This window comes from Adiantum capillus-veneris, chromosome 30, assembly GCF_014529385.1.
Source record: "Adiantum capillus-veneris isolate H3 chromosome 30, ASM1452938v2, whole genome shotgun sequence".
In the NCBI taxonomy this organism is placed as follows: domain Eukaryota; kingdom Viridiplantae; phylum Streptophyta; class Polypodiopsida; order Polypodiales; family Pteridaceae; genus Adiantum; species Adiantum capillus-veneris.
In genome coordinates, this window is record NC_140960.1 from 82134361 (window position 1) to 82142932 (window position 8572).

Here is an 8572-nt window from a genome sequence, read left to right on the forward strand (position 1 = left end):
ACATTAAAACTCGTCTTAAACTGCATGCTAATGTTCTCCAAAATCTGAATTTAATTGCACTTTTTTTTTTTGTTGTATTGGCTTCAATAGTCTGTCCATGTGTTATTTGTAGTGATTATCATGAGGTAGGATCAGATATGGATTGCTTTGAGGACATTTATGCATGTATCCAAGGAGTCCTGAACTTCAGCAGTTATATACTGTGTTTCAGGGCATTCCAAGTTTGGGAATGTGTAGGATCTGTTAAGCAAGGTGTAGACCGTCTCGTCTTAATTCCGTCGTGAAGGCCATTGCATTTGGACACATTTACAGCACTGTTTAATCAACATGAGTGTCTTTGGGTTGTGAAGTAAGCTCGAGTCTAACACCAAAGTCATGTTTTCTTGCAAATTTTAGGTGCGGCACCTCCAATAGACGTGCAATACCTTAATGAGACACCACCTTGCCTCCACTTGTACCATTGCCTGCCTTAGGTTCCTTGGCTGATCACGTGACCTTACATGACCTTGTCTAAAGGTTTGCTAAAGAAGAGGCGCCTTTGTGGGATATTGGCAGTGAATGATCTATCTGACGGCCAATTGTATCTCCTTCTCAATGTGTAGTATCTCTTGCTGAAGGGTGTACATTTTGTCAATATGATCCCTCATAGTCACAAGAAGATTTAAAACTTTTCTCATGTAGGAAAAGAGAGCCTTTTTCAATGTTTTTCATACAATGCATAACATCATGAGCTTCTTCTCGGGAGGCACCGCATACCTAGTTAGGTACCAGTGCCTCCCTAGTTAGGTAAGATTGGGGTCATGGGACCCTTGGGGGGGCCGGCGGTCCCTTGGCCCCAATTGTACCTAGCTAGGTATGCCGTGCCTGCCTTAGAGAAGCTCATGATGTTGAGGTGAGTCATAATGTGGGAATTATTGTGAGAATCTGTCCAAAACTTCTTGTGAGAGTAAGCCGTACCAATATGAATGTTTTTCAATTGCATCTCCAAAGTGCATGCATACTTCATGGGTGATACTGGCTCGTAGAGGTTTTCAATTGTGATCCCCTTTGGTCTTCATGTTTGTCATCACCTTTTGCACGTGATTGAGCACTTGTGGAGTACATTTAAGGATCACATTCAATCTCTTCCAAATCACACTATCCTCTTCTGATGAAGGTTTCTTCGACACCTCTATGATGATGATGATGTAGGCAGCTGCAACCGAATTTCACCATCAACCCAATCTGTTCCGTGTTAATTGAGGTGATGTCCACTCTTCTCTACGTAGAACTATCTCTTGCCCTTTGTAATTGTCTCTTTACTTGTCAGTTTAAAAGTTTAAGGTTTCATACTCTGAATGCACCTTTGTAAATTCGTCTCTCTTCTTCTTTGTAGGCACTACCCTGATAGGAGGAGGATGTTAATTCTGTTAGCGGGAGAGAGAGAGAGAGAGAGAGAGAGAGAGAGAGAGAGAGTTTGCTACCCATGTCTTTTTGGTTATGGATTTTGTTAACAAAACAATTAATATTGGCTTCCAGTGCTATCACAAGAAGTTTTGGACAAATTCTTACAATAATTCCCACATTGTGACTTACCTGAACATCATGAGCTTCTGTGACGGAGGCATTGCATACCTAGCTAGGTACGATTGGGGGCAGGGGACCGCCGGCCTGGTGGGGGGCCGGGGGTCCCCTGCCCCTAATCGTACCTAGCTAGGTATGCGGTGCCTCTCGAGTAGAAGCTCTTGATGTTATGCATTGTATGAAAAACGCGACTGAAAAAGACTCTGTTTTCCTACATGAGAAAATTTCTAAATATTCTTGTGTATATATGCAGACAGATGCATGAGGTCTGTAAAGTAAAGTAAGCCTCATGCCCGTTTGCGTCTGCTATCATGTCTACCATCACCATTGCTTGTGTGTTGTTTACCTTCTGTCTCATGCTCAAGCTCGTTTTGCAGATTATTGATTCTCTGTGATGGCAGCAGGGATAGAAATCCCATGGAAGGTGGAATCTCTTCCCTTCTTCCCATTTGTAGTCATTTGAAAGCAGCCTCTGATAACGCCTTTGATACTGCCCCCTCTACTTTTGAGCGCTGCTCATTAAGCACACGATTACGGTTCAATTGAACGGTCTAGATGATGTCAAGAGGCCAGCTCTAGGCTCAAGAATCCAAGGAAGGACATTAGGTTCACCAACAAATAAAGCAACAAGTTAATCTTTTCATATTATGCAAAATTTTAAAATTATCAAAAAAATAGAAAGTGCCTGGCTCACGTGAGTGCCACACAGAAGTATTGTAGTCGATTCACATATTCTCTAAATTTTTTATAAAAAACATTAGTCGTGCCCCGCCTTTGAGTAAAATTGTTACTACATAAGTATAGTATTTGGGGGCAAAATGACACTAGCTTTTAGGTAGTTTGTTGTCAATTTTAAGTTTTATGCAATAGACAAAAGGTATAGATTCAAGAGATCAATTCACACACAAAGATACATAATGGTTATATCTATTAGGTTAAATCAAAACATTAATGATATCGTTGCATACCTCAATAATTGTACTTGTTGGAAAGGGCATCGTTTGATTAGGCCAACTTGGTTGTTTCACTCAATCCTCCATTGACTACAAAGATGGAGAAGATGGTTGATATATTAATATAGCGTGCACTTGATTTTTGGCTCATAGAATATAACTTTTTGTTTCTTGCAAGCTTTGTGCGCGTACACCCTTCTCGAACCCTTTCAATAATACATAAAATTGTTTTTAGCAAAGTAAGCTCCGAGAGAGAGAGAGAGAGAGAGAGAGAGAGAGAGAGAGAGAGAGAGAGAGAGAGAGAGAGAGTCCCCTACGGCAATGAGCCAAGTGAATACTTAAGACTTTGATAATTGACATGTAATATAGAAGCCTTGCAATGTTGTAACTATCTTTTTTCAAAAAAAAAATCCACAGTAGCAATTGTCACTAAGTTCACTAGCCATTGGTTGTATGCCAAGCATTAAAAAACAAGATTTGTGAAATTTAACATGTTGCAATGTAGGAGCCCAAGCATGTTAAACAGAGATCATGGTTTGACATGATGGAAATGATAAGTTGATGGCCTACAAGGGAGAAGCTACTGAAAGAAGATGGCGCTTGAATGAGACTTGATCCAACACCACACAGGAAGATCAAGCACACCTCAGTATTAACGGCAAGGAAGAAGTCATCATGCTACCTATGGTGAGAGAGACCATTGCTTCAAAGAAGAAGGCCATTTGAGTCATGTCGAAGTGACTTTGACTTTCTTGTTTTCTCAAATTCATGGATTTGATTAGGCCAAAGTAGCTCTTCCCACTCTTCACCTTTGTAAAAGTCTCATTGGGATTACCAAGTAAGCATGGTGACATGCTACAGAGAAAACAACTTGGTATGGTGGGTGGCCTTGGAAGTGTAGAAAGGTGTACACTGCAACTGTTGTGGGAGAAGAACGTGTATCATTGTTGCATAATGTAGAATAATGTACCTTGCTAGTGTGAAAGTCAATGAAGTAAGCATTTTGTGAAAACATTGTAAATCGTGTATATCTTGAATCTTATGAGTCCACCAAGTGAGCAATGAATCTTTATTTTCTTTAAAAATTGTTGTAAATAATCTATTCATGAATCGCTAAAACCACATATTAGCTGACCGAACTCATATGAGATTAGAACTTCCAAGTCATTCATTTACTTTGTTTGGGAATGTAGACAGAAAAGGTAAAGAGTAACAAATTTTTCTCCTCTAGCCGACCAAAGATCCCTTCTGAAAGAGGAGTAACTTGAAAGGATGCACCAAAATCCAAGATCCAATCTTCTCTAAATGAGCCATCTTTGCTCGTAGGATACCATGTAGGTAAAATAAAAGCAAATACAATGTCACCTTCATCACTACCAAAACAACATTGATCTCCTTTATCTTTGCTTTGCCCTTGTCCTCTTTCTTGCCATACACACACTTTTCATTCTTCTTCTCATCTTTCCACTCATAGCAGTTTTCTTAATGTGACCCTTCTTGCGACAGCAAGTCAGTGTGTGTGCACGCATGCGCGCGCATGTGTGTTGAAAATTGTGGGATCTTACTTTGCCAAAATTATTTTATTATTTTTGAAAGGCTCAAGCAAGGTGTATGTGCACAAAGGTTATAACAAGAATTCATTTCTACGAGTCAAAAATCAAACTCATGCTATATTAATATACCAATTTCCATTTCCATGTTTGTAGCAATTGTAGGATTGAATGAAACAACCAAGCTTAGGCTGTGCACTTAAGTGAGTCTGGTTTTTATTTTTTGGATGCTTTTAAAAGTTTTCATAGTATGAAATATTTTTGTTTTGTCCATAGCTCATCAAAGTCGAGAACTTTGAAAATGTAAACTTGTGGAAGTGGACATTACTGAAAACATTAGTGCTTTGTCTTGATCAATACATTGCACTCATGCTTTACAAAAAGTGAGTATTTGACTTTAGTGTAATGATTATAGTTTGATTTTAGCGTCAAAAACATAATTCATAAAATCTTTCATGTTTACCTTGATATATATATATATTTATCTTTCATATATATATAAAAGTGACAAGATATCTACCCAATAGTATCCTATTATCTTTTGAAACATGAATTGCTATGACAAGGCCAACCAAGCATGACTAGTTTGCATGATCCTCAAAAAAGGTAAAGAAGCTTGTGATTTTGGTTGAGCCTTGTCATGTAAGGTGACTGATGCTTTGAGAACGCTTGGTTTTATTGTATTTTTCTTGTAGACAGGTAAAGGTGTCATTGACCTATATCAAAGATCCAATACCCAACTACAAAGTAAATTGCATGATTACTCATAGATCGATTGATAATATGTGGAGTAGCTCAAAGTTGTACACCTATGCAAAGAGAATAAATGCTTCCATGAAGAAGATGTAGCAAATAGCTTCAACAAATCATCTTTAAGGCATTCCGGTTAGTTCATTTGAGCCAAAATGGAATGAAAAATCTTTTAGTTTAGGTTACTTGGTCGTCTTCAAATTTTCAAGCTTTGGATTTTGTGAGCATTATATGCATGGTAAGCATTCTAAATCAATCCATTCTAGTATGTCAAACAAGAGGAAGCAGCTTGAGAAGTTAGATCTAGTGCCTATGCCTACTAAGTCATAGGTGTTCTTACGTGTTTTATTACTTTTGTAGATGATGCAACTTGTAAGGTTTGGACATATCTATTGAAACATACATCGTATCATGTAGAGCTGGATCACATTTGTCCAAAATCAGCCAAACATGAAGCTTTAGTGCCTAAGGAATCATCATGGTGGAGAATACCGTTCAAATGAATTCCAGAGTTTCTATGATACACATGAATTTGGAGATAGCTTATTGCTCCTCATACGCCTTCTCAAAGTGGAGTTGTTGAAAGGATGAATTGCACGATTCAAGAAAGAATCTATAGAATATTATTTCACGCTATGTTTTCAAATGGTCTCTAGGTTGAAGCTCTTAATACTTCATTTCATTTGATCAATAAATCACCCAAATAAGACACTTGATGGTGGCATTCCATAGAAAATTTGGAGTGGTCAAAAGCCACTATATGATCATTTGATTCTTTGATTGTGAAGCATTCATTCATGTATGCAAAGATCTTAGAAAAAAGCTAGAGCCAAAGTCTACAAAGTGGATTTTCAATGGCTATGAAGAAAGTGGTGAGGTGGGTTATTTCTTGTGGGATCTATTATCTCATAAAATTATCCATAGCAGTGACGTGATATTCAATGAGAAGAAAATACACAAAATTCTTCCCAGAGAGGTTGAGATGAGGAAGGTTACATTTTAGGATGTTATGCACTGACAAGAAGTTGTCCATGTGCCACAAAGGTGAGCAAAGTGTGTATAGCAATGCTCATAATAACTTTGACCATGCAAACATTAGTGGCATTACATTGAATGGTGGCATTCCACAAAAATCTTGGAGTATTCAAAAGTCATTATATGATCATTTACGAGTCTTTGGCTGTGAATCATTTGTGCATGTGACCAAAGAGCTTATAAAGAAGCTGAAGCCAAAGCCTACAAAATGCATTTTCAATGGCCATGGAGAAAGTGGTGAGATGACTTATTTCTTGTGGGATCTAGTCTCTCATAAAATTATCCATAGCAATGATGTGATATTCAATGTGAAAAAAATGCACAAAACTCTTCCCAAAGAGGTTGGGATGAGGCAAGTTACATTTCAAGATGCTATGCCACATGTTCATGAGCATAGAAAATAAGTTTTCCACGCACCATAAGGTGAAAAAAGTGTGTATAGTGATGCTTCTAGTGACTGTTAGGAAAATGACCAAATGGTTGGTCGGACAACCATTAACCCATCTACTAACTCTATTCTTCTTTATCAAGAGAATAAGGAGTCAGTGAGACATTTCTCACCACTATGACTCCACCCATGCACAATGTCTTCTCCTTCCCCACAACAAACTCCAGTGCACACTCTTCAACTGATATCAAAGCACCAAGGGAAGCGGCATCATCTCCTCCGTCTTTGCGTGCATGAGGTCTTCAAGACAAGATAAGATTGAAGACCTTAGCTCATAACAATTAATTAATTTTTGTAAATTGGAAGCTCTAGGAGCTCTACACAGTAAGCACCAGGGCTTAAATCATTAGGTGCAAGAAATAGGAGTTTGAGAGAGAACTATGGAGCTAAATTCTCAACAGAGCATTTATTTAATTACCGCAAAGCAGCAAGGCAAGAAAGGCTAGGCTCAAGAAAATCCTTGGATTGTGTTAAACATTTAATACACCAAGAAGGCTAGTTTGTACCGTTGAAGTTGAACAATAGATAGCATTTTCTTTAACACAAGAAATATGGCTTCAAATACAAAGAGCAACGTTGAGGAGAGCAGACAACAACACTGAAGCAACCTTGAAGATAACATTGAAATTTTAAAGGCAAGCATAAGAACACAACAATGATGGAGATTGAGCAGGATATGTTACCATATACATGTGGTAGTGATGTGTGTGAACACACTTAGGACCGCCGGGGTATTTTTTCCCTCACTATGAGGTTTTTCCCCTCGTGCGTTGTATATACGCCCATCACTCTAGGGCTATCTTATCTTTCCATTGAACACTAAGTAATACACTCTCTCTTGTGTGCCTTGATCTTCCTTCATCTTCTCCAAGTTATGTGTGTTTCCCTGCAACCCTAATTCCAACAATTGGTATCAGAGCAGGTTGCATCCTCCCGGGCTTAGTCGCCAGCAGCTCCAGCACACGATTGCTCACTTTCTCCGATTTTTTGTGAGCTTTGGAAAGCTTCATCAAGTCGACAATCACTTCGGGAAAGCTTGTAGAGCTAGGTCTGCTCATAATTTTCATTTTGGGCTCATATTCGCCTCCGTTTCCACTATAGGCACTACTGCACATGCTATTTCGTCATTTTGTGCAAAATTTCTGTCAGTGCCATTTTCTGCATATTAGGTCCCTTACATCTTCTATGGTTTATGCCATATAGCACGTGTTGTTCCCGATTTGTTTCTCCTCTTTTCGGGTAGTTTTCACATCAGGTGCAACATCTGCCATAGCTGACAACAACACAGATGCGTTCAAGATGTTTGCTACTGAGGATAGATTGGATTGGGACAATTACCCTAAGTGGGCTTATATGATGCAACATGTCCTTTAGTCAAAGGGAGTTTGGAATATTGTGCAGGGCATTGATGTACATCCTGGTTCTGAGGATGTAGGCGGTGTTGAGGATGTTGCAGGTTTCGGTGGCAGGATTGCTGTTGCCAGAGTGCTCATTGGGATGTAAAAGATGCACAGGCTCATGCTTTGATTGTGTTGTCTATGAAGCACATTATTACTCCTCATATTCATTCATCAGAATCTGCAAAATAGGCTTGGGACATTCTGACTGGTCTTTATATGCAAGTTCGCAATGAGACTAAAATTACATTACTGCGTAAAGAGCTGGAGTCGAAGATTATGCATGAGGAAGATGAGATGGACACTTTCCTTGTTGGTGTCAAGGATATTAATGAGCAAATTATTTCTGTAGAGGCGAAGTCATTTCTGACAGTTTCCTTGTGCAGACTGTTCTCGATGCTTTGCCAGATTCTCACCAGACTTTTGAGAGTACTTGGAGACTTATGATCCAAGGAAATCCAAAATTTGTCAAGTTTGATGCATTATGGACATTGTTGTTGCAAGAGTCACTTTCCAAGAAAATAGGGCTAAACATCATGCAATTAAACAAGCATTTATTGTTGCTAGAAGAAAAGGTGATATCAACAATGTAGCCACTTCTCATGGTTCTTCTATGAGTGATAAATCACCTGTTCCTAATGCTTTTGCTGGCAGTAAGTCGTCTTGGAATTCTGGTGATAAGGGCAAAAAGAAGATGTGTTGCCATTATTGTAAAGCTAATTATTCTGGATTAAGCAGTGTCCAAAATTGAAGGCAAAAGAGGTTAAGAAGAAAGAGGCTAGGTCAACTACATGGTCCAATACAAGTGCAACTATTGTAGAGCCTTCTGTGAAAGGAGATTGTGATGCTGATGTAGATGTAGAGTGGGATTTTAGT